This window comes from Crotalus tigris, unplaced genomic scaffold (genome assembly GCF_016545835.1).
Source record: "Crotalus tigris isolate CLP2741 ecotype Arizona unplaced genomic scaffold, ASM1654583v1 scf7180000018944.1027768, whole genome shotgun sequence".
Taxonomy (NCBI): Eukaryota; Metazoa; Chordata; class Lepidosauria; order Squamata; family Viperidae; genus Crotalus; species Crotalus tigris.
In genome coordinates this window covers 666,886-694,477 of record NW_024097288.1, presented here as the reverse complement: position 1 = coordinate 694,477, position 27,592 = coordinate 666,886, and the positions used below count along the sequence as shown (strand labels likewise).

General features: G+C 44.6%; 1 protein-coding gene across 4 annotated transcripts in view; it reads right to left on the bottom strand.

The window, feature by feature from the left end:
* Window positions 1–27,592, bottom strand: part of LOC120314547 (amyloid beta precursor protein) — a 146,538-nt gene that overhangs the window by 94,935 nt on the left and 24,011 nt on the right. The window lies entirely within an intron of this gene.

Below are 27,592 nucleotides of genomic sequence, written 5' to 3'. Positions count from 1 at the left end.
CAGGAAAATTGAAGAAAGAGACCGAGGGACTAATTCTGGCTGCACAAGACCAAGCCTTAAGGACAAATGCATATAAAGTCAAAATTGAGAAGACAGCAACAGACAGTAAGTGCCGCCTGTGCAAAGAAGCTGAAGAAACAGTGGACCACTTGGTAAGCTGTTGCAAGAAGATTGCAAAACTGATTACAAGCAGCGGCATGACAAAGTAGCAACAATGGTGCATTGGAAGATCTGCAAAAAATATCATTTGCCTGTAAGCAAAAACTGGTGGGATCATAAAATAGAGAAAGTCATAGAAAATGATAAAATTAAACTGCTCTGGGACTTCAGAATTCAAACAGACAAGCACCTGCAACATAACACCCCAGACTTAACAATTGTCGATAAGAAAGACAAAAAAGTCTGGATAGTGGACGTGGCAGTGCCTGGAGATAGCAGAATAGAAGAGAAAGAACTGGAGAAGATAACAAAATACAAAGACCTACAAATAGAAATAGAAAGACTGTGGCAAAAGCAAGCAAGGGTAGTACCAATAGTCATAGGCTCCTGGGTGCAATCCCAAAACAACTGGAGCACCACTTGAACACCATTGGCATTGACAAATTCGCTATTAGTCAATTGCAAAAGGCGGCCTTATTAGGAACTGCTTCCATCCTGCGACGATATCTGTAATACCATCAAACATCCACATCTGCCTATCCCAGGTCCTGGGTAAGGACTCGATAGGTAGACAAAATGCCAAATCCAGTCTGAACATCTGGCTGACTGTGAGATGATCAATAATAATAATAATAATAATAATAAAGTTGAAAGGGACCTTGTAGGTCATCAAGTCCAACATCCTGCTCAGGCAGGTAACCCTAGACCATTTCGGACAAATGGCTGTCCAGTTTCTTCTTAAAAACTTCCAGTGTTGGAGCATTCACCGCTTCTGGGGGCAGGTGGTTCCATTGGTTAATTGTTCTAACTGTCAGGAAGTTTCTCCTTAGTTCTAGGTTGCTTCTCTTCTTGATTAGTTTCCATCCCTTGCTTCTTGTCCTGCATTTAGGTGCTTTGGAAAATAGCTTGACTCCCTCTTCTTTGTGGCAGCCCCTGAGATATTGGAACACTGCTATCGTGTCCTCTCTCGTCCCTCTCTTCATTAAACTAGACATACCCAATTCCATCAACCTTTCCTTATATATTTTAGCCTCCAGTCCCCTAATCATCTTTGTTGCTGTTCTCTGTACTCTTTTTAGAGTCTCAACATCTTTTTTACATTATAGTGACCAAAACTGGATGCAGTATTCCAAGTGTGGCCTTACCAAGGCATTGTACTGTGGTATTAATACTTTATGTGATCTTGATTCTATCCCTCTGTTAATGCAGCCTAGCACTGTCTGTGTTGGCTTTTTTGGCAGCTGCAACATACTGCTAGCTCATATTTAAGTGATTGTCCACTAGGACTCCAAGATCTTTCTCACAGTTACTACTACTGAATTAACTGAGAAATATGTACCCTTATAATTGTTATACTTCCATCTAAAAGGGGTCTTACCTGAACGCCTTTTCTCAGCATGACGATGGAGAATCCACCAGTGGGTTAGCTTTGTCCTCTGCCCGTAGAGACTAAGTCAACCAAGTTGCCATGCCTCTCTTCCTGGATGAGGAACCCAGTCACGACTGAGGTGCAGCTGTTAGTTATGATTCAATGTATTGGCTCAAATGTGTAGGCTCAAATACTCCTGACACAGGCCTGACAGGCCCTAAGGGTGGGAGTGGATTCTCCATCGTCATGCTGAGAAAAGGCGTTCAGGTAAGACAACACCCCTTCTCCAGCATGACGAGTGGAGAATCCACCAATGGGACGTACCGAAGCCTCACTGTCCCTGTGGGTGGGAAGCAGTCTGGGCCTGTGTCCCACTCTCTGATACTACGCGTTGGAGGACTCTCCTGCCAAATGAGGCCTCTGCAGCTGCGAATTTATCTATCATATAGTGTCTCACAAAGGGGGAAGGCGACACCCACGTCGCTGTCCAGCATATTTCTTCAATTGGCGCCTGTATTGCCCACACTACTGATGTTGTTGCGCTGCGAGTGGAATGGGCGGTGATTCGGTTTGGAACAGGAAGTGATTTTGCCTGGTATGCTCCTGCTATGCAAGTCCTGATCCATCTGCCAATCGTGGAAGCCGTGACCTTCTGTCCCTTTGAGTGAGACTGGAAGGACATGAAGAGGGCCGGAGACTTGTGAAAGGATGCCATTCGCTTGATATAATGCCTTAATACTCTGCGAACATCCAGAGTATGCCATTTGCATTCCAAGTCATGGGAAGGCTGACGGCAAAAGTCTGGTAGCAACACCTCCTGCAACCTGTGAAACAAGGAATTGATCTTGGGAATGAAGGATGGATCCAGACGTAGAATAACCCTATCAGTGCGGAAAATGCAAAGGTCTTCCCTAACTGATAAGGCTGCCAACTCTGAAATGCGCCTAGCCAATGTTTCAGCAACTAGGAATGCGACCTTAAGTGTCAGGCACCGTATGGTACAGGTCCGGATAGGCTCGAACAGAGGTGAGGTAAGAGCCTGTAAGACCTTATACAGATCCCAGGAGGGATATCTGTGAATCACAGGTGGTCTGTTGTTGGTTGTGCCCTTAATAAAGGAATGTACCATGGGATGTTTGGCTAGTGGCTTGGAGTTGCCATACATGAGGACCGTAGACAGAGCGGCCACTTGTCTGCAGATTATGTTGGGCGCTAGGCCCTTAAGACCCTCCCACAAGTAATCTAAAATCTTTGGAATAGTAATTCTAAAGGGGTCTAGCTGCTGTTTTGTGCACCAGTCACAGTAATTTCTCCACGTTGAATCATAAATTCTGTTAGTTGCAGGCCTTCTTGAGGGCTGAATTGTGGTAATCACGTCTGGTGAATAGGACTCCTGTGTTAACAGTCTCCGTTCAAGTGCCAGACGGTTAACTGGAGCCACTGTGGTTCTGGATGTTGCAGGACCCCTTGACTGAGGGAGATTCGGTCATGTGGAATCTTCCATGGGAGGGATACCGAAAGATTTACGAGGTCGTCTTGGCCAGTGTGGAGCAATAATTATCACCTCTACCCGTTCTTGCAGTATCTTCTGGATAGTTGCTTGCATCAGAGGGAGAGAGGTAAATGCATACTGCAGTCCCCTAGGCCATGGCCCCCGGAGTGCATCAGTCCTTTCTGCCCGTTGCCGGAAATTGGGAGAAGAACCTCGGGAGCTGGGCATTCATTGGGCTGGCGAATAAGTCCAGAACCAGCTGACCGAACCTCTCTGATGCCTCTCTGAAGAGGTCTGGGTGCAAGCTCCACTCTGAGTGGTCTACTTTGACCTGCTCAGAAAGTCTGCCTGCTGGTTCACCTCTCCCGAGATGTGTTTGGCCCTGAGGGAGGCCAGGTTGGTCTCTGCCCAGGTTCCCAGTGACTGGGCCTCGGTCATGAGGGATCTGAAGCGGGTACCCCCTGCCGGTTGACATGGGCTTTTGCCGCCACATGGTCTGTGAGAACTAGAACATGCTGTTTTGCCACTGAGTTGCGGAAGTGGCATAGGGCCAGGTGTATGGCTCTGAGCTCCAACCAGTTTATGTTGTGCCTCAGATCTGATGGCGACTACCGGCCCTATGCCAACTGTGATTGTAGGTGGGCTCCCCAGCCAAATAAGCTGGCATCCGAGGTCATGATGACCTGGGTGGGTTCCTTGAACAGGCATCCTTTTCTCACCGCTGAGGAAACCCACCACTGTAGGGATTTCAGGATCTGTGGTGGAACCCTTACCCTTTGGTTAGAGGAGCTGGTTTCTAGTTTCTGGAACGGGAGCAGGAACCATTGCAGGTCTCTGAAGTGTAGCCGTGCCCAGGGCACAACTGCTATGCATGAAATCATTTTTCCCAGCAGATGGGAGAGTGTGGCCAGTGTGGCGACACATTTCCTTCGGATCTGACTGGCCAGGGCTCGAATGCTGGATTGACATTCTCAAGATAGGTAGACCTCGCACTTCATTGTATCTATCACCGCTCCCAGATAAAGGAGGCGGGTCGAAGGAACTGTTTGACTCTTTTGGAAGTTTACTGAAAACCCATGGTCTTGAAGGGTTCTTAGAGTTAATGTCAATTCTGATTGTGCTTCCTGGATGGAGGATTGGATAAGAATGTCATCCAGATAGCACTGGATGCGCACAGGGATGGTCCGTAAGTGCACTGCGAGCGTAGCCAGTACCTTTGTGAACATCCTGAAGGCCGATGAGAGGCCGAAGGGTAGAGCCCTGTATTGAAGATGTTGGCCTGCAAAACAGAACCTGAGAAATTTCCGGTGCTCGGGAAGTATGAGAATGTGTAGGTAAGCCTCCGTCAGATCAATAGATATTAGGAGGTCTCCTCTTCTGATGCTGGCCAATATAGATTGGAGCGTCTGCATTTTGAATCTTCTGTATGCCAAGTGATTGTTTAGACTTTTTAGGTCTAAGATTGCCCTCCATCCCCCCGAACTCTTTGGGACGATGAACAGGATGGAATAGAATCCCCGTCCCTCTTGCCCTGCTGGTACCGGCTCTATGGCCCGGATTTCCAGGAGATGTTGAATGGCCTCCTTGATGAGGCCTCTTTTGATCAGATCCTTGGGTGATAGGCAAGGTAGGAAGCATCTCGAGGGTTTGGAGGTGAATTCCAGAAAAAGGACGAAACTGATAGTGTTTAGGACCCAAAGGTCCGTGGTGGTGGCTTGCCATCTGTGTGCGAAAAGGGCTAGCTTACCACAGATGGGGGAGTTCTCCCGGCTGTCACTTGGAGTTAGGAAAGGGGCGGCCCCCCGCTCCTCGAAAGGGCCGCTTCGACTGGAATTGCTGTCTGAATCTGTCCCTGTTGCCAGATCTATCAGCCTGACGGTCTGATCTGGGCTGAAAGGGACAGGAAAACAAGGGAAACTCCTTCGGCTCAGAAGGACTGTCTGCGGGCGTAGGTAGGGGTTCTCCTATCGACCTTCCTTGAAAGATGAGCCATGACTTTTGTTTATCCTTATTTTCGATTAAATAAGGGTTCAAGGACTCACCAAATAGTCGGCCACTTCTATACGGTGCAGCTGCTAACCACCACTTTGCCTTGATGTCCGCATGCCATTGCCTGAGCCACAGTAATCTGCAGGCTGTGATAGTGGACGCTATTGCTCTGGCAGAATAATTAGCAGCATGTAATGATGAGTCCGCCATGAATTCTGTTGCAGCCACTAGGCTCCTTAAGTCATGGTGAATTCTTTCCTCCTCTGGGGAAACCCTGGCCTGGAGTTGGCACAGCCAAAGCAGTGAGGTTCTGGCAAAAAAGGAGTTAGATATGGCTGCCCTTATTGCCCATGCTGAGGCCTGATGGGTTCTGCTGAAGGTGAGTTCCGCCTTCTTGTCCTCTGACCTCAAGGCCTCCGCCGCATTCCCAGATACCATGGATAGTGAGAACGACGCTAGAGATTCATCTACTAGCAGAACCTCTATCACCTCTGCTAAGGTAGGATCTATGTTGAACAGCTTCTTGTCTGTCCCCCCCATAGAAGGGAAGGATCCTGGCGCCCCCTCCCCAATTTTTCTATATTGTATTGAAGAAGAGAGGGCGGCATGGGATATGTTGTGTGAAGATGGGTTTGGAGAATACCCTGTTATTAGTGTTCTGACTGGTAGAAGGTCCCTCCTGTGGGACTCTTGCCCATTTAATCTTTGCCGTGCTGCTGGCCTTCTGAAGTAGGGATTTGAAGAGGGCCGGATTGAAAGGCCAACGAATGGTGGGGGTCCGGGGATATGTCTTCATCCTCTGATAACCACTTGTCCGTTTGTTCATAGTCCCCAGTGGGGGACATCCTGCTTCTAGAGGATTGAGATGGAGAAATTGATCCCTGGTATGCCGTAGCTTCCTCTTGCGATAAATAGGATCGATCTCTTGATGCTACGGATTCAGCCCTGGGTCTTTGATGCATTGTGGAAGCTGTGCCCTGTGCGACGGCCTGAGATATCAGGGCCTGCAAGTGTTCAGATGACAGTGCTCCCTGACTATCTGAGGGGCGAAGTCCCTCCGCTGTGTATGTAAATGATGCCTCTGGGCTTTCAGGCCTTTCGCTTAAGGGGGATCTATCCCCCTGTTCTGGGTCGGCCTCTGTTTCCAGAGATCCGGATTTTGGGGCTCCTAAGGTCTGAATGACCTGTAGAGGGCCAAAGATCTCTACCTCTGTGTAAGCAGGAGAGGCAAGTCTGTCTCCTGCTGTGTTTTGTCTCTTTTCAGTTCTAGAGAATTGTTTCTCTAAGGCCTGGTGTCTTTGTCTTACCTCCTTGTCAGCGGCCTTCGAGGATCTTTTACCAGAAATTGCTTTGGCCTTGATCCTTCCCGCTGCTTCCTGATTGGATGATCTTATATCCAGGGTGACTGATGGAGCTATCCTGTGTTGTTTGAGCCATGTTGGTATCTGCCATTGTCACAAGAGATATCTCAGTGATGTGTGACTGAGAGGAATTTCGTAGTGATAGATCCTGGTAGTAGATCACCTTTGGCTACAGAGCACCTTGGTGGAATTACCAGTATAGAATGCTGTAGCAACTGAGACCAGGTCAAGCAACAAGTCCAAATTAATGGTACAATCGCACCTCTGTGATCCATTTAGTGGCCAATACGCTGTTGCCTTGTTGATGGCGGCGAAATCAAATTAATGATGCAACCCACACATAATATTCTTGGCAGACAGCTCTGATTATTTCTGTAATCATTCACTCCTTCCTCTTCTCTCCCTTGGTGTTTTTTTTTTAAAATGGTATATGAGAATTGCACAATAATCCAGGTAATTGGGCTGGATTCTCAGAGGTTCAGTTGATAGAGGTGTTGGAGGGGCTATTTCCTCCCTCCCCAACCAGTAATTTTCTTGCTCCTATGTTTTCCGGATTCCGCTAATTTAAGGGAAATGGGACTAAATTGATCTGCCTGTTGTTGCAAGAATTGGTTTGCCGCTGATGCAAACCAAGATGAGCTGATGCACAGCTTGTTGGGGCTCCTGAATTGAGCCTGTAAACTGGCTTGTTTAAATTTTGCAGCTCGAAAAATGACAGCCGCAAGTGTTCCTTTAGGCTACCCGCTCTTGTTGGGAATTCACAATTGCCGCTGTTACAAGGCGATTCACTGGGTAGGCGATGACCAGGTTTCCTATTCTGTCAGGGGAAGATTCCGCTCTCCCCGCGCTGATTCCTGCGCTGATCTGACCCACGCGGTGGCCAAAATGGTGACTGGTCTTTGTCTATGCTGCCGCGAGTGACTGGTTAAGGCTTCAGCTGAAGCCTGCCAGAGCGCTGGAATCCAAGCAGCTGTGCGCCGCAGTGAACGAACAGATATTCTCTTCCTTCTTTTTTAATTTTAAATGGGAATAAAGATAAATACGACCTGATTGCGGCGACTTTTCAATCCTGGATACAAGCAAAACGTGTCCTCTTGGGCAAAAGACTAAGTCGTGACTGGGTTCCTGGTCTAGGAAGAGAGGCATGACAACTTGGCTGACTTAGTCTCTACGGGCAGAGGACGAAGCTAACCCATTGGTGGATTCTCCACTCATCATGCTGGAGAATGTGTAATTTTGTGATGTTTACTTGAAAGTAATTGCCAATGGGTTTAATAGCCTCATTCCTACCTACTTGGGTTTTCAGCATAAATAAGCTACATACCAATTTCCCCAAGCACTACATTAACTATAAAGTACATTAAAAATAAACAAAACGATAAAGGTTATTTGACTTTCTCCCAATATTATTACCAGAGAACAAGATATATAAATTGGAGAACAATGAATACAATGAATGTATTCATATCTGTTCTAGCTGAAGAATTATGTATGATGTAGGAATTTCTTATCCTTATCCCTTTGAGCAAGATTGCTAAAGATAGCAATTCCATTACAGAACAGATTATTTAAAAGAAAGGTTATGCAAATTTATATTTTATTTGTTAATGAAGAACTGGTTTGTATTCTGCCTGCAAACAATCTATAAGGCTGCTTTAAAACAGATTAGTTGTGCACTTCTTAACATAACCGTATTAGAGTAGCAAAAGTAAATAATATCACTTGCTTCCTATGCAGCAACAACAGAATCAAGAGAAAGTCAAAATCTTTTCTTCCAGATAACTAGTTAAAAGGACTTCAAGCAGATTTTACACAAGAAGCCAAATGAAGATAGCAAAACAATATGTAAATAAATGAGGTAGGGTGCAAATGAACATGATTTTTGCAACCCTGAAAGCAGCATTCCAAGAACCAAATCAAGAATCTTTCATGTACATACAGAATAAAAACAACCATTGCAAGCCACAATGGTTGGTTTCACATAAGTTTTTAATCCAAGACAAAACAAAACCAATTGCACTGTGACTTAGAACAATCTGTAAAACCAGCCAGAAACAATAAGCTATTTTGTATATGGAACTATGGATTTTGGATTACAACTCTCTAGTCCAGAGATCTCCAACCTTTCCAGTCTCGCAGACCAGAGGGAAGGAGAATACTTTCAAAATTGGTGTGTGTGCATGCTCACAACATGCATGCACAGGGCCACACACTGGTGTGGCACTAGCAGCCCTGTTCACGCATGTTGCATGTGCTGGCACTATGCACATGCGCAAATGGCCATGCACCTCCCACAGCGGTTAGCGGCCTGTTCGCACATACGCAAACAGGCCATGCAAATCACCTGGGCTAGCAACACATGCGCAAATGGGCTGCAGACACCCATCCCACGCTAGCGTCCCTGTTCACACCCATGCACATGTGCAAACCGGGCTGCAGACACTAGCGTCAGTAAAATGATGCACGCCTACATGTGCATGCATCGGCCAGCTATTTCCACAGCCTGCTGGCCAAGAGCCCACAGCCTGGGACCGGGCTACAGACCATAGGTTGGGGACCCCTGCTCTAGTCCAATGATATAAAATTTAACATGGAAAGAACAATTAGTTTTTACAACTGGTTCTGGAAGTATTATTGAACAGCCGGTCTTCAATAATAGAATAAAAGATAAAATGGACAAGATGGCTGTAAGAATAACAGATCTGGCGAAAAAAAGTCAGGATATGACACAAAATATTACAGAAGTGAAGACTCAGATGGGAGAACATGATAAGGTGTTAAAAAGTCAGACAACCATGATGCATCAGGTGAAAAAAGATTTGATTGAGATATGTGATTATCAGCACCAATCAAATTTACATATACGTGGATATCCGGAGAAAAGTGAAGAAAATGAAGCAAAATTGATTCAATTAGTATTGGATTGGGTTACCTCCATCCTCCCAGATGTCCCCTTTACAAGATATGATATTGATGCAATACATAGAGTCAGCCAAAAAGGTTGGGAAGAAAATTGCCAAGAGATATTGTGGTGTGACTCTGATCATACACAAAAAAAGAGCAATTGATGCACAAATTGTGAAACATGTCTATAGTATGTGGGAGGCATCAGATAAAAGTTTTTCCAGATTTATGCAATGAGACTTTACAATGGAGGAAAGAAATGCATCAAGTTTGTCAAATATTGAAGAAAAATAACATTAACTATAGCTGGGGATATTCAGATTTTTTGAGATTTTCTTACGGTGGAAAGTTTTACAGAGTTGGAACAAAGGAGGAGGTGATGGAGAAATTAAGGGAGCACAGAATCATCAATAAAGAAGATTTACAGGAGCAAGGGAAGCTGGATGAAGCAACGGGAGTTATACATTCGTGGTAGAGATAGTATATAAGTATTTGTAATTTTATAATATATGTTTGGGTGTAGAAATTAAGGGTAATGATGGTCAAGGGAGGTGGAGTGGGCAACCAAAGTTCGTGCAGGGATGGCTCCTCTTCTCCCCCCGCCCCGCAGAAGCCCGAAGTGGCAGAGAGGAGGAAGATCTCCTGAAGAAGGGAAGGGGGACAACATATATGTTTATGGGTGGATTGTAAATTTGATAATGGCAGCTAGATTAGTGATGGTTAAATATTGGAGAGGGAATTGGGATATTCAAAGAAATGAGTGGTATAATGAAATATGGAATATGGCAATAAACAATAAATTAACAGAAATTAAATTTTAAAAAGGGATGATTAAAATAAATAATTATAATGAAATATGGGATGATTTTATAAAAGCAATCTTGGTGGAAGGCAAAGGGAATAAATATATGCTGTTTTGGAAGGGATATATATGTATATATATATATCCCTTCCAAAACAGCATATATTTATTCCCTTTGCCTTCCACCAAGATTGCTTTTATAAAATCATCCCATATTTCATTATAATTATATATTTTACATTGTTAGTTGTTATATGAGAAGAAATATAGGTAATAAAAATGGTCTCCAGGGGTGTGGGTGCACTATAGTATTTGTATTTTTAATACTGTTTTTATTTAGATTTATATGTGTTATGTTTGTATTATTTGTACTTGAATAAAATAAAATAAATTAAAAAAAAAGAACAAGTTTCTACAACTGGTTCTGGAAGTATTATTGAACAGCCGGTCTTCAATAATAGAATATTGAATAGTAGAATAATAGAAGAACACTCTCTGAGCCAGTCTTCAATAGTAGGATTACTCCCTGTACTAGGAAGGGTTTATGTATATGCAAAGACTCCCTACCATAGGCAACTGCATTACGGATAGTCCTTAACTTTTAACCAAAGTTGGGACTGGAATTTTTGTTGCTAAGAAATGCAATCATAAAATCCAACTGTTTTGCTAGACTTCTAGCCAGCCCCTGAGACTAGAGGGTATTTTTTTGGCAAGTAGTAGAAACTTGCAACCTTCCCCATGACCATTGACTTTCTGGGGAAGCTGGTAGGAAAGATTCCAAATGGTGGTCCCATAATTACAGGGCACCTGCCAACCAGTTGCAAGTAAAATGTGCCCAGATCATAATAAATACCTGTGTGGGCACTACAACAGGATAACTTTGGTCATGGGTTGTATGTCTTTCATTCAACAGCATAACTTCAAATAGTCACTTAACAAATTATCATAAGTTGAAGACTATCTGTATACCTATGAGTGATGAACTATCCATTAACACAATACCAGCATGCCTCAGAGACATTGAATTGTATATGGATTATCATCTATATTTTACTGAGCCATTATTCTGTAGCTGGAAAAAGTCTCAAATCTGTGCAATGTATTTTGGGCTTCATATCTCTCACATTTTTTCCTGAACCACTCCCCAAAATGAGACCTTTGTCCATAGAAATTAGCATGTTAAAACTTTAAATAATTTTCTTCAAAAGGGGCGTTGGTCTTACCTGAACGCCTTTTCTCAGTACGGAGATGGATAATCCATGGATGGGTTTTCTCTGTCTGCCTGCTCTTGAGACCAAGTAGCCAAAGCTTGACACGCCCCCACTTCCTGTGGAGTCCATTCTTAACGAGGGCGAATTGGCTGATGATTGACGAGGTATTGGCTCTCAGCTCCCTACTAGCGGCCTGCTGGCCTTGGGGTGGGTGTGGATTATCCATCTCCGTACTGAGAAAAGGCGTTCAGGTAAGACCAACGCCCCTTCTCCAGTACAGGAGATGGATAATCCATGGATGGGACGTACCAAAGCCTCACTGTCCCAAGGGGTGGGAAACAGATAAGGCCGGTAGATTGATCTCTGAGACAACTTGCTGGAGGACCCTCCTACCAAAGGAGGCATCCGCCGATGCAAAGCGGTCTATCTTGTAGTGTCGTATAAACGGGGAAGGCGAGGACCATGTCGCGGCCCTGCAAACTTCCTCGATTGACGCCTGGGTAGCCCATGCCGCCGAAGTTGCAGCGCTTCGGGTGGAATGGGCTGTGAGATGACTTGGGGGCGGCAGGGATGATACATTGTAAGCTTCTGCGATACAGCTTCGGATCCACCTTCCAATGGTGCCCGCGGAAACTTTCCGCCCCAAGGTGCCCGCTTGGAAGGACACAAATAGGGCCTCCGATTTGCGGAAGGGTTCTGTACGCTTTATATAACGCCGCAAGGCTCTGCGGACGTCCAATGTATGCCACTGCCGCTCCCGGTCATGTGTTGGATTTGGACAGAAGTTTGGGAGAATTACTTCCTGTGTCCTGTGAAAGAGTGAATTCACCTTCGGTATGAAGGCAGGATCTAACCTAAGGACCACCCTGTCCTTGTGGAAAATGCATAGGTCGTTTCTGACTGACAGTGCGGCCAGTTCCGAAATTCGTCTGGCCGATGTGATGGCAATCAGGAACGCCACCTTTAGCGACAGGTGTCGCAAGGAAACGGTCGCCAATGGTTCAAATGGTGACCGAGTGAGTGCGTGAAGGACTCGCGGTAGTTCCCAGGACGGGTACCTGTGAATTACTGGAGGTCTGGTGTTATAGGCGCCCTTGATAAAGGCGCGGATCCTGGGGTGGTGAGCTAAGGGAACCGAATCCGTGCAGGTGAGGAGGGTGGACAAGGCCGCCACTTGCCTGCGGATGGTTGCGGGGGCGAGGCCTCTGTCTAGTCCCTCCAAGAGGTAATCTACTATCTGAGGGATGTAGAGTTTGTGTAAGTCAAACTGCCGTTCCCTGCACCAAAGGCAAAAATTTTTCCAAGTGGAGTCATAAATGCGGTTTGTTGCCGGACGGCGTGAAGCTTGAATTATGGTAATGGCCCCGGGAGAGAATAGTTCCTGTGCCATTATCTGGCGCTCAAGTGCCAGGCGGTCAGTTGTAACCATTGGGGTTCCGGGTGACTGATGGTTCCCTGGTGTAGGGACACTTGATGAGGGGGAATGTTCCATGGGGGCGACTGAGACAGGTTCATCAGGTCGGCGAACCACGGTCTCTGTGGCCAATATGGTGCTACTAGGATCACTTCTGCCCGCTCCTGAATCAGCTTTCGGATGACCGCCGGTATGAGTGGTAGTGGGGGAAAGGCATAAAGCAGACCCTGAGGCCACTGAGTTCTCAGAGCGTCCGTCCCCTCTGCTCGCGGGTTGAAGTAACGAGAGTAAAATCTGGGGAGCTGGGCATTGTCTGATGATGCGAACAGATCGAGGATCGGGTACCCGAACTTGCGGGAGATGTCTAGGAACAAGTTCGGGTGTAGCCCCCACTCCGAAGGGTCCACTGTGGTGCGGCTTAGGAAGTCCGCTTGCTGGTTGTTGACCCCCGATATGTGTTCCGCTTTTAGTGACTTCAGATTGGGCTCTACCCAGCTGAATAGGAGTCGTGACTCTGTCATGAGGGTTTTTGATCTGGTCCCCCCCTGCCGATTGATGTGCGCCTTGGCTGCTACGTTGTCTGTTAGGACTAGAACGTGGTGGCCTCTGATTCTGTCTTTGAATTGTTGCAAGGCTAGGTGGATAGCCCTGAGTTCTAGCCAGTTGATGTTGTTTCTCAGATCCGTGGCGGACCAACGTCCCTGTACAAACCGGGAGTCCAGATGGGCTCCCCAACCATACAGACTGGCGTCTGTAGTGATGGTAACTCTGACTGGTTCCTTGAAGGGTGACCCCTTGGTCACGGCCCGAGAGCACCACCAGCGTAGCGCCCTGCGGATTTGTGCCGTGACCCTGACTAGGTGGTTGGATGCGCTGGTGTTCTGCCGTTGGTACGGGAGCAGAAACCACTGTAGTTCCCGTAGGTGGAGCCTGGCCCAGGGTACAATGGCTATGGCCGATACCATCTTGCCCAATAATTGGGAAAGTGTTAGTATCGGAACTGAACGTTGCCTGTGAACCCAGCGAGCCAGTTCCCTGATGCCGGCCACCCGGTCTTGGGAGAGATAGACCATACAGTTGGTTGTGTCTATCATGGCCCCCAGATGCAGCAGCCTGGACGAGGGAACTGTCTGGCTCTTCTGAAAGTTTACTGAGAATCCGTGTAATTGGAGGACGCGAATGACGGTCCTTACGTCCGCCTGAGCTGTCTGTAGGGATGTTGCTTGGATTAGTATGTCGTCTAGGTAACATTGGACGCGTATTGGGATTTTTCTCAGTTTGGCGGCTACCGCTGCTAGTATCTTGGTAAATACCCTGGGTGCCGAAGATAGACCGAAGGGGAGAGCTCTGTATTGGAAGTGTTTTCCCCCGTAACAGAAACGTAGGAACCGGCGGTGGTTTGGGTGGATGGGGATGTGAAGGTAGGCTTCCGTGAGGTCTATCGATGCCAGGAAGTCTCCTTCTCTGATGCTTCCCAGGATGGACTGAAGGGATTGCATCTTGAATTTTTTGTATGTGATGTAGCGGTTGAGGTTTTTTAGGTCCAGGATTGCCCTCCATCCTCCTGAAGTCTTTGGAACCACGAAGAGGATGGAGTAAAATCCTCTGCCTCTGTATTCCGCTGGGACCGGTTCTATTGCTTGAATGTCCAACAGGTGTTGGATGGCCTCCTGCATGAGTTTGCGTTTGGTGGGGTTCCTGGAGACCGAGCAGTTGATGAGTCGGTCTGGGGGTGTGACCAGGAACTCCAGGGACAGCCCGGACTGGATGGTTTGTAGTACCCAGTTGTCCGTGGAGGTCTGCTCCCACTGGTGGAAGAAGTGAGCTAGTCTTCCTCCAATGGGTAGGTCTATGTAGGAGTCATTTTGTCTTCCGGTACGGACGACCCGTTCCACGAAAGGGTCGTCTCGACTGGTTTTGTTGTCTGGGCTGGAACCCCGGTCTGTCGTAGGGGCGGCCGTACGGTTTGTTCTGCCTGGGAGTGAATGGCTTGGGTGCCTGACTGATAGGCGTGGTTGTCGGTTGACGAAAGGACTGCCTACGAAAGTAAGGTGTGGTACGTTTGTCTGACCTTTTGTTCAAGTGTGCCATGACCTTCCGCTTGTCTTTGTTCTCTACAAGATAGGGGTCCAAGGCCTCCCCAAACAGACCGTTGCTTGAGTAAGGGGCGGTCGCTAGCCGCCACTTAGCCTTGGTGTCAGCTTGCCAGTGTTTTAGCCATAGCATTCTCCTGGCAATTATGTTGGATGCTATGGATCTGGATGAAAAAATGGCCGATTGGAACGTTGCGTCTGCAGCGTATTCCGTGGCTGCTACCATCTTAGCCAGGTCCTGGTGTGTTCGTATGTCCTCCATAGGAACTATGGTTTGTAGTTGTTGCAACCAGATGAGGGTGGCCTGGACAAAAAAGGAGGCCGAGGTGGCTGCTTTGATGGCCCATGCCGCTGTCTGGTGGGTTTTGCAAAAGGCTTGTTCCCACTTTTTGTCATCTGCCTTAAGGGCCTCCACTAGGTCCCCAGCCATGGCTGTCTGGGAGACCAAGGGGGTCCAGGCTTCATCTACTTTAGGAATTTCTAAGGCCTCATTGAGGTCTGTGGCAGTGCTGTATAATTTTTTGTCCGTACCACTCACTGATGGGAAGGAAGCGGGAGAGTCCCATGGCTTCTTGATCCCTTTCAGGAAAATGGCGGGGCAAGGTATATGGTGTTGCGTTGTCACCTTTTCTACGAATACGGGTCTGGATGTGGTGGCCGGTGTCGCTTGCGGCTGAGAAAACTGATCCGTCCCCATGTCCGCAATGGCTGTGGCCTTGCGTAGTATCGTGAGGAAGCGGTTGGGATTAAATAATCCCCCTGAGGGGGGCTCAGGGGGAAGTTCCTCATCCTCTGACATAGAGATCCCAGGTTGATCCTCCTCTTGTGGTGAAGAATAACCACTCATGGAGGACTGGGCCGGGGAGACGGGTTCCTGAATGCCTGAGGACTCTGAGGGGAGTTCCGAGTGTGGCATGGCTGAGATGGAGGGCCCCTGGTCGTGGTGGGTGGAGCGCTGTGCTAGGGCTCGGTCCACCACTTTGGTTAACAGGGCCTCTAGCCGTCCATCTGCCCAGATGTCCCCTATGTCATTACCTTTGGGTGTGGTGACCGCAGGTGGAGAGTTGGACTCAGTGGTTGTGCCTGCCGCCGTGGTTGTTTGTTGGGCTGATGTAGATGGCGGGTCCAGTGGTTGCGGTGTTCCTGGAATGGACCACGCGCTCTGGGTTGATGTGGATGGACCCAATGGTAATTCCATCTCGGTGGCCGCCATTTGAACCAATTCCAATTGGGCCTGCCTCTGCGCTCTGGAGAACTCCTTCTCCAGGGCCTGGTGCCTACGGCTGGCTTGCTTTTCCGCCAACTTGGAGGGCCTCTTGAGCGAGTGTTTTGTCTTCGCTTTGCACTTGCCTGCCGCCTTCTGGTCAGAAGGTGTGTTGCAGCCATAATTGGGAGGTGGAGGGGTCGTGCTCATGGATTGAGGCAACGAGGGTCCCTCCATTCCGCTTGAGCAGTCCCAGAAAAACTGAGAAGATGCTCAGGCAGGCAAGTATTGGCGGGAGCGAAATTGGAACAAGTACCAGGACTGTTCCCCTGATCACCCGACCACAACAAAAATATTCTCTCTGGGCTAAGGTCACGGTAGCTGAGGGAGGTACCGAAGGCACGTTTGGAACCACTCTTTGGGTTCCGCCCGGAGGCCTTAGGTGACCAGGCAACGTGCACCAGTAGAAAAAGGAAAAGGGAGGCAAAAAATATCAGTGGCGACCTCAAAAGGGTCTGTAGGCCTGACTTAATACACAGCAGGTATCAAATGGCGGTCACCTAGAGCGGAATTTATTCTTATTAATACTATTACTATTATACTAATAATAGGAACAACAACAATAATAGTAAAATAATAATAATAATAACAACAACAATAATGGTGATGATGATAATATTGTGTGTTCTGTCTTTAGGCCTGTTGGCCCTGCAGTCGCTTAATTTTTAGCTTTAAAAAAAAAAAAAAATTATTTTTTATTATTATTATTATTATTATTAAAATTTATGTATCTATTTTTATTATTATTATATTTTGTCCTATTATTATATGTGTGTATCGGGGGTGGAGCGCTGGTTGTGTGCTCCTATTCCGCCTCTATCAGTGATTCCAGATATGATGTAGAGCTTCCTTAAGCTTGGTTTGCCTTTCTCTGGCAAGAGATGGCAGCCACAGCTCGTTTCTCCCTGAAAAAGGGCTTTGCAGATCCCAGGAGGGTTCTCTAGCCTCCGTTTCTTGGTTGGCTTACTCCCTTCCTGTGCTTCGTTTCCCTCTGAAGATAAGCTCCACAGCCTCCCAGAAGCTGCTTGTGCCCGGGGATTTAAATTTGGCGCGCTGTGACGTTTTAAGGGAATCCCAGCCAGGGATTGCCTTTGTTGTCTGAAAACGGCAACTAAAATGGCGCCCGCGGTTGCCCTGGGCTGCTAGGGAATCTCCGATGATCCGAATTCAAGTTTGAATCCGGACCTGGAGATTGTTATTTTTTCCCCCAATTTGAGGAAAAAATCCCTTGGAAGGTTGGGGAGAAAAGCTCAGCAAGTGGTCTCTGCTGATGCCTTCCCCCCCCCCTTTTCCACCTCCAGAGCCCTGGGGCTGACTGGGATCCGTGGGGAGTTTTCCCCCCCCACACCCCTTTTTCAATTTTAATATAGGATCAGGGATGATCCCAAGGAAAACTTAGTGGTTGGGGAAAAGGTTCAGCAAGTAGTCTCTGCTGATGCCTTCTTCCCCCCCTTTTCACCCCCCAGAGCCCTGGGGCTGGCTGATATCTGTGGGGAAATTTCCCTCCCCACCAATCCCCTTTTTAATTTTAGGTTTGAGATCAGGACTGATCCCCAGAAAATTTTGTGGTTAAATTCCTATAGGTGGAAAATATTTTTTTGGGAAGGGGAAGCCAATTATCAAGGGATAATCAATCAATGGATTTCTTGTCTAACCTGATAAGCTGAGAGCCACACCAAAACGAGTCTTCTCCGAGCAGAGACCAAGTTAAGAATGGACTCCACAGGAAGTGGGGGCGTGTCAAGCTTTGGCTACTTGGTCTCAAGAGCAGGCAGACAGAGAAAACCCATCCATGGATTATCCATCTCCTGTACTGGAGAAGAACATATTCTATAAAGAAACGATACTGAGATTCATGTAAACAAACGTTAAGGCTTGATGCCTTTTAATCCTGACAAGTACTCATGTAAAATACTATCTTTCCAGCATCTTCCTCCTTTTCCCAGTGCCTTTCCTTCCCTCCCTATCCTTAGCTGGTTGAATTTTCTTGCTGCCTGAAGTGAATGATTAATCAGCTCATTCTGACATGCAGCCAACATTGTCCTATTCCCAATGCAGGAGGGACAGCTCTCTAGGACAGTGATGGCGAACCTTTTAGAGACTGAGTGCCCAAACTGCAACCCAAAACCCACATGCTTGGGTGCTCGGTGGGTGTGGCCCATTGGGTAGGCATGGCTGTGGTGGTAACAGCAGAGTGGGTGGGACTAAAAAGTTCAATCAATCAATTCTAACTTTGCAAAATCCTTTTTTTCCCGCGAGAAGTTGAAATTGACTGATTGATTGAACCTTTTTTTTTTTTTGTACATGGTGGCGGAGGCCTAAAGCAAAAAGGTTTTATAAAACCCAGCTGAAGGCCTAGGACTGGGGCGACGGTGCACGTGCCCACAGAGAGGGCTCTGAGTGCCACCTCTGGCACCCATGCCATAGGTTCGCCACCACTGCTCTAGCACATCACCTATAGCCACTGAGGGAAGAGAGAAAAGGGATGCATCAGATGAGTTCATCCTTTTTCTCAGAAGAGAAGCTGGTGAGTCAATACAGTATGTTCATACTGGGAGATGCTGAAAAAAGGAGGAAAAAAGGGTGTAACATGCTTACAATGTCTGAATTTTGTATCATCTAAAACCACCAATAACAAAAATGTTCCATGTTTCAATTCTGCAAAACAATGGTTGATCTGAAACAGCCCAGCAGGTTTCCGGAATATGTTTTTTTCCCAAGCTCAAATAAATAGTTTTTCCATATTATGCACATTGCTAGCAAGGAATCCAGTAACAATAGTTTTTGATGTTCTATCTGGTATAGGATCCTTTCCTATTTTAATCTTTTCCATGGTTTTAGAAACTTCTTAATTGTTATATATATATCATATTCTGTCTCTGCTCCTCTGTAATCCTTGGTGAATTTTGCTTCTTTAGATGTTCATCTATTTTCTCTGGAGAGATTTCACTTCCTTACCATTGTTTGCTTTTCATACCTTATCTGTCAAAACATGTAGCTACATTTCCTCAGCTTAGACGCTGAAAGGATGTTGCCGCACCACCATTCATTTAATATGCAAAAGAAAACCCACGGAGTTCAACAGCATGTAGAGCAGTGGTTCTCAACCTGTGGGTCGGGACCCCATTTGGTGTTGAACGACCATTTCATGGGGGTCGCCAAACAACGCAGTCCGCCATTTTCCCCCCTTTTCCTTAGCTGTGCTACTCCCTTTTATTCTATTGGCTTTTGAAAGCCAATAGAATAGACTCTCTTAAATAGAGTCTAATTCTATTGGCTTTCAAAAGCCAGTAGGAATTGTCCAGGCTGTCTCTGCCCTGCTGAGCCTGCCAAAAGTCCCATTCTGCAAAGGGTGCTACACCAGTTGAGTAGTCCTCGACTTACGACCGGTTGAGTAGTCCTCGACTTACGACCAGATGGGGGTCGCGGCATTAAAAAGGTTGAGAACCACTGATGTAGAGAATACCATAATATAGCCTTGGCTGATAAAATGCCTTTATTGAAATAGACCAATTCCAATTATAAAAGAAAAGGACAAGTGGGAAAAGAGAATACACAGAAGAAATTAAGAAAGAGTTGTTACTGAAATGTGTTTGCTGAAAATATGTAATGTTCCACTGGAACTTTTCACAGCAAAGATATGAACAGAAAAAGCTTCCTTTAGTGCCTATGTCACCAATCATGTTTTGTTATGCTCTCATTAGGATCTAATGAGAAAGCAGTCATAGTCCAAAAGGAATCACTTGATCCAGTTATTGCTGAAGGAAAGAAAATGCCTGTTTTACCTCCAGGTCTCATCATACAAAACTCAGGTCCATTATAATACAGGTCCAGGAAGAGGCATATGATACACATTGCTTAGCACAACTTCACAACTCATGGGTTTTAAAAAATGCATATTTGTGTTGCACAGACATAGACACTTCTGACTTGGATATCAGAATGTTCAAATGGTGCATTTTCACAGTCCCTTTAACTAATTAACTGTTAACATTCTTTAACTTTTTATATGGAACCCTTTTTTTTGCTTTTTCTTGGTCTTTCTAATTGTATGAATCAGTCAGTATTAATATTGAGGATATAATAAGTAGTGATACAATTTTATTGAAGAAAAAATATTTTTTTAGGCAATCTCTCCTGTTCCTGATTCCCTCCCCCCCACTTTGCAGAGCAGAGAGATTGCAGAAGGCATTATAAGAGAGTAAGTGGACACATAATGGGGTATACAATGGGATGTTTGCATCTGCCAGAGCCAGTGCATTGTTTTCAATGTGTATTCTCCACTGGGTGCTTGCTTACTCTCGTGTAGTTCCTTCTTTAATAAATATAAATACAAACATTAATTTCCTTGTTAATTATCCCAGCATCTGCGTAACTGTTGCAAAGGGAGGGAGAATAGCTTGGAGGCAAACAAAAGGAAGTGTGAAACTGATTAGTCTTGTCAATTTTAAGATGGCTATCTCAGCCCTGCTGGGATGAGCAATCCAAAGGATGGGAGGAGTAGAAAAAAGGAAAGCACAGTCACCTACAGTCATATGTTTTCCCACTTACCAATCACTTCACTTAGCAATGGAATTGCCAGTCTAAACAAGGACCACCTGTATTTATAAATAAATCTCCAAATATCCAATAATGTTAGTTCCTAGGAATTCTGTTCATTATAGTAACTTTAATTAAACCACATAATTTCCAAATTGGATTTGTAATTATTCTTAGAACAACTGTAGCTTCAGTTCAAATAATATAAATTTATTGTACATTGCTTAAATTTGGCACAAGTTCTTTCTGTCCAAAGATTAAAGAAATGCAAGGAAAGGCAGCAAACTATTCTTCTATTCTCTGCAGAATAACAGAATAGAAACAAATTTCCCATTTGGTGTGCACTATTGGATGGTGGAAGAGTTGATTGCTACTGATTCATGGATAGAAGTTTAATATTAACATCATTCTAATACAACACTCTTCTCATTCAACAAGTTTTCAGTATTTTTCTAAGGCTATTATTTTAACATTGCACATTTGAAGACTTGCTGAGGTCCTGTTGATGACATGGATGCATCCAGATCAGATGTTGAGCTGCATGATCATTTAACACGCACATCCTGTATCTTGTGCCAAGTATTTTGTTGCCCATTTGATACAACACATTTAAACAGCTGTTTCTAGTTTTGCTTATGATGGACTAATAAAATGGTGGGCAGTTTTTACAAGGATTGCCTCCTGCCTAAAATCAGGCAGCATTCTTTGACGTACAGGATTCGACCATTATTTTGAGAAAAAAATGTGTTATGTTACATTTAAGTTTCTAGACCAGGATTAGCCTTTTCCTTTATTAAATGTATAGTGCCACTGATTACCACAATCCACATGCTGACACTGGAGAAGGTTACATTATTTTAAGCTATTTTTCACAAAACACTACCCAAGTGAGCTTATTTTGCTAAATCCATGGTTGTCTTTTTATTACTCATATTTCTATTTGGAACACAATGAGTATTTAATTCTCCATACTGGTGAGTGAGGTTTTGATTAATTAAACCCAGTTCCAGTAAAAGAAGGGAAAATGAAATGTTGAAAGCTTGGAGTTGTACTATGTCAGCCAAGAGGAGGCAGGAAAGATTAGCTTGTATGTTCACAGTGGGTTTTTCTTTCAACATACTTCCAGTTGCCTCTTAGAATTGTTATTTCTATAATCTTCATAAATCAGAGTCCATACTTAAAAGTGGAGAACATAGATGGTAGGAAGAATATACTTGGTTTTCTGAGCTCCTTACTTAAGTTCTCCAAGTGTTTCTAGGGATTTAATTCAAAAACGATATGTATAGTATAACATGTATACTGTGATGTTGGAACTCTGCCCCATCTTAAATAAACAATGAAATCAGTCATCTGAAAGATGATGAGGGATACATCTGTGTGCAAGGGCACACATGCATTTGTGTATTGTTAAATCAAACTTCCTTAATTCTGTTAGATAATGCTATTCAGTTAACTAAATAGAATTTGACTATATTGCTGTTACCTTCTCTCAAGTCTCATAAATTTGCCTGTACAAAGCTAGGATAATAAAATTTATTTTTATCCTGAAATAAGCATACTTTTGTGGATTGTAATCACTTGGGCCTTTTACTGAAATAATTGCTGTAAAAAAAGGAACCATTATGCATTCATTTTGTGTGTTTTAGGAAGATGAAATCATTTTTCCCTAAAATATGCTTCCCTTCTAGATGATGAAGAAAAGAGAAAATAAAGGCTTTCTAGTGGATTTTTTTCTTTCTTTCATTAATTAATGAATTAATGAATTAATTTGGGTCCAAATCTGTCCGATTGACGATCGACTCTTGGAGGGAAGGAGCAGGGTGGTTGGGACCACTCCATCCCCGAAGTGTTGCAAAATATCTGTTTACGATAATACGGGCTAGCTTTCCTGTCCGCCTGCCTGGTCTGGTGGACTAACACCTTCTTCTTGTCCCGGTTATCTGCCAAGTAGGGATCGAGAGCTTCCCCAAACAGATGACCGCCAGTGTAAGGTGCGGTGGCCAGACGCCATTTGGACTTTAAGTCCACCCGCCACTGTTTCAGCCAGAGCAGCCGGCAAGTTGATACATTAGCAGCAATTGCCCTGGCTGAAAATCTGGCTGTGTGAAGTGTGGCATCCGCCGTGTATTCTGCCATTGCAAGCAACTTACCCAAGGTTTGGTGGGCCTGTACCTGTTCCTGGGGAATCATGGCCTGAAGCTCTCGAAGCCAAATGACGGAAGACCTGGAAAAGAAAGATGCTGAAGTGGAAGCCTTCACTGCCCATCCAGACACCTGATGTGACCTGCGCAAAGAAAACTCTGATTTTCTTTCCTCCAGCCTTAAGACGTCCGCCATATCACCTGGTATGGAGGAGGGGGAAAAGATAGGAGTTAAAGATGTATCTACCACCGGGACCTCTAGTAGATCTGTCAGCGACAGAGCCACAATAAAGAGTTTTTTATCAGTGACCCCTGGAGCAGGGGATGACTAGTCCATTGTTTCTTTATGGTATTAAGGAAAAATGGAGGACATGGTATGTGTTTTTGGGTCACGGTCAGTTCAGAGAATAACGGGTCCGGAGTTTGATTGGTAGAAGGGGTGGGTTGCAGCTCTTCCTCGGGTGCGATCTTAGATGCTGCGGTAGCCTTAGATAGAAGGGATCTAAATAACGTGGGATCAAACAATCCCACGAAGGGAGAGGGTTCCTGATGTGTTTCCTCATCCTCTGACAAAGGTGGGTCCCATGTTTCCTCAGCATCCGAGTGTGACTCCCTGTCTTGAGATGAATGATCAGAGGCAATGGAGTAGGCATACTCTGGGGGTTCAGAGTGGAAATGAGTGGAAGATGAGGGTTTGGGTCTCTGCAAAGAAGCAATACTCTATGCCAAAACCTGAATGAGCATTGATTGGCACTGTTCCGGCCATACTGCTTGAGGAACCTCGGGACGGAGACCAGCAGCAGTGGGTATAAAAGTGGCTGAAGGCCCTGGCTGAATACTGATTGGAGGGGCTACCCAATTGATATTTGGATCTGGGACCATAGGAATGACGGGCCCCTGCTCAGACTCTATGTCCAGGGACAATGGTCTGTGGACTTGAGCCATCATTGTTAGTTGAGGCCCGAAGAGGGAGCCCTTGGATGTAGCGGTGGGAGCTAGAGGAATCTCTCTTGGAGTCACCTTTTGGGCCTTTGAAAACTGCCTCTCTAGGGCCAGGTGTCTCCTGGTGGCCTCCTTTTTGGCCGCTTTGGATGGAGCCTTGTTAGACAACGTTTTGGCCTTTGCTTTCAATTTCCCTGCCACCTCCAATTTGGAGGATTTATGCCTCTTTTTACTTGGACAGCTGGTAGCAGACAAGGCAATCTGAGGTTGTTTGTCTTCTGCCATTTCGTTGGAGATCCTTCAGTACAAGACTGAGAATGGATCTCAATGGGAATAGGAGCTGAGGCCTGTTCTGATAACTGTAGAAACTGGTAAAACCAGTGTGAGCTCCTGAGAAGAATACTGTGAATCACAGTGTATTATGTGAGGCAAAATGTCCATTAGAGCAGCAGTGTATTAGGCTGGATAAACCAGATGTGATTAAAGGCCTGAGCTGCAAAGCAAGGATTACAGTTGGGGAAGTGTTTGACTTCCAAGGCGCCGAAAAATTGCCAGAGGCAATGTCAAGTCAGGTTTATAACTGTGGCAGAAAAGGGTGCCAAAAAAACACTGCTCAAAATGGCAGCCGTGAACTTTGAGGTGATAGCAAGGCTGTCTAAAGGCATGCTAAATTTGTAATTTGCAGCTTGTTAAAGTACCTATGATGGAGTATGCGTTTTTGCACCACTGTCTCTCTCCCTGTGTGCTGTAATTTGAAATAATGAGGATGAATCTTTTGGAGAACTCTTATCAAGTGCAAACTGCCATTTCTGGCCTTTAAAATGGCGCCCGCTGTTCATGCGGTGGGCCAGGGAGTCTGATAATCTTCGGGCCGAAGCCCAGCTGATTAGCGGGTAATTTGGGAGCTGCAAGATGAAATCAGCAAGAAGATTTTACGCAAAGTCTCTGTTAGGCGCGAAATGCCATTTGTGGCACTTAAAATGGTGGCCACTGTTTGTGCGGCGGGCCGGGGAGTCTGATAATCTTTGGGTCGAAACCCAGCTGATTAGCGGCTAGTTGTGAGCTCCGCATGGGTCCGCCAATCAGTTGAGATGATCGGCAGAGCCGCGGCTTGGCTGTGCTGTCCTAGGCAATCTCGTGAGCTTAGATAGCTCAGAAAGCAATGGGAGAGAGGAAGGGGGTGAATTTTAAGCTTTAAGGGGAAGTGAATAACAGACTGGAGAAAAAACAAAACAAAACTAAATAGTCTCAAGGAGAAGGAAGGATAATACACGGATAGTATGACCTGTTGCGATCTGAGAAGGAACCAACGCGTCCTGCTGGGTATCAGACTTAGTCGGAACTGGGGCAGCATAGCCCAGTGGGAGGCGTGGCAAACTCTCAGACTTAGTCTACTGGGTACAAAGGACATCAGGAAACCCATCCGTGGATTATCTATCCTCATGCTGGAGAAACAAAAACTATGAAGGACCCCCCCTCCCCCCCCCAAGAAACCTGCTCCTTGATGTGTAGTGCTTGCCCATCAAGGAGTAACTCTGAAGGCAACAGAATCTTAATGAATCAACAGTAACTTCAACCTATCAGGGTTCAAGTTCAGCTGTTTTCTCCCATCTAGTCCAACAGCCATGAAGTCCTAGGAAGGGATCAACACCATCTCCCCCACAGCCTGGGGGAGCAATGGAGCAATGTACAACTGTATAATTAAATACAAATAACCACTTCTATTTAATTATTTTCTACATTACATTATAATTTAATTCCAATGCTACATTTGTTCTGAATATGCCTTACTGTCAGTGGTATCCAATTACAACTCAAAATTCAATATATCCCTCTGCCTAATAGTAGTTATGCACTTCTGCTTTAGAGATGTCGTAAAGATGTCTTAAGGATATAGCAGAATTACTTTATACGACATTGCTGCATAACTTTCATTGTTGCAAGTAAGTATAAGGCTTATCTGCATTTTGGGTTTTGTATTAAAATAATTGATGAGCAGACTTAATATGATATCAATGTATTGGTTTCACCCCTCCCATTTATCTAAAGCCCTTACCTGCCCTCTCTTATTTCCTCTTTCAAGAACCACTTAATTAGAAAAATCTGGAACCACCACAAAACACTGCTTTTTACTTTCAACCTGATATCTGCAAGAAAAATATCACGATTGAAAGATGCCCAGAAATAACTAGCAGGACAAAGAGGGTTGCACATCCTTTGTCTAAATTCTACCATAAGCCGATCAGTAAAATGTTATACAGTATGTAGTTTCAGTTCTGTTTGGGGCTGAATGCTAACTAAAAAGATTCCAGATAATCCACAATTTTCACACCCATTTGTAGCCAATACCCATCACCATTTTGATCATCTCCCCCCAAATGATATATGTAGGCAGGGTAATGATCATCTAGGTCTGAGACTAGCTTCTTAATATAGGAAACATACCAATGCCTCTTTAAAGAATGTTTTCATCCTTTCACAAAGAAATGCTCACTACAGCATAGTTCATGCCACCTGTTTCCTTCTCTTTTAAAGCTGTCATCTGCATTCTGTTTCTCTTCCTAACACTGTTTTGTCACTCCCAAGTAGCATGTTGCATAGAAGAAACAACTGTTGCCAGTGGTCTGAATTAACCTGCTTGCACAGACCTTATGAAATTAGGCCAAGTTCTTAACAAATTAAACTAAGGACAGCAGGTAGCCTGCCCCTGCACTAAAGTATAATTAATTTAAAATGTAATGTTTTCAATCTTTTTCTCAGAAACTTGCTTTGCTTCAGCTCATTCTTATAATGGTGAACAATAGCTTAATATTTTCTCCTGTTATTATTTCAAAAGATATCTGCATTGCAGATAAAGTGGCATTATTGAATGCAACAATAAATGTTATGTCCAACTATGCAAGCTTTGTGATGCTGAAACTCTTGTAAGATTATATAAAAAGAAAGTATCATAAAGAATATTAGAGCAGTTTAATTCATATGTAGAATATGATTCTGGAGGGAGTTGGGGCTATGTGATACATGCAGCTACCACAAGTTCAAATTTATTTATTCAAAAGACTTATATCCATACCCATATCCATACTTGGCAACTAACAACAATTTAAAGCGCCAGCAATAATAAAAAGCAAAATTAGATAACTATAATTATCACCCAAAAATGAAGCAATAGAAAGTATAATAAACGCAACTGATTTTTTTAACTTTTATTTTTATAGCATTTTTATTGAACTGGTTGCTTAATTCCACATAATGCATGTTTAATCTGAAACGTTTCTCTTTTTATAGGCGTGCTAGGTATCTAGGTCACATTTTGGATTAATATCGTAATAAAATATCAAGTCAACAAAAGTGAGTACCTGCAAATGGTTTTCCCATTTGATATATAAGATTAAAAAGATAAAGATTCTCCTGACTGAAACACAACTCCTGATGATTATGTGATGATTGTGTGGAAGTGGACATTTTCTTGATAGCAATACAAAAGCTGTCTGTCATTTCTTTCTTCCAGGATATGTTGTTGCTTAATTTCCATCATAGAAGACTATGCATTTTATTAAATATGAATAACATAAAGATATAAAAAGATAAATATCATATATTTTCTGACAATTGAAAGTGATGAAATATCATGACCAATCGTAATGAATTCAATGAATCCAATTTTAATTCAGTCTATATCCAATCCAGAGCATATACCTCCAGTCCAAAATTATCTTCCATAAAATAATCCTAACTGCAACACAGCTCCTTCCCCCACAGTCACTCACACATGACACTTGATTTATGCCATGTAGAAATCAAAAATATGCATTATTTAATTCTATTTTTTAAAGAAAACCAAGCATTCTGAAGAAACTAAAATTTAAATACCAAAGCATAAGAAATGCATTAAGAAACCTTTAACCCTTT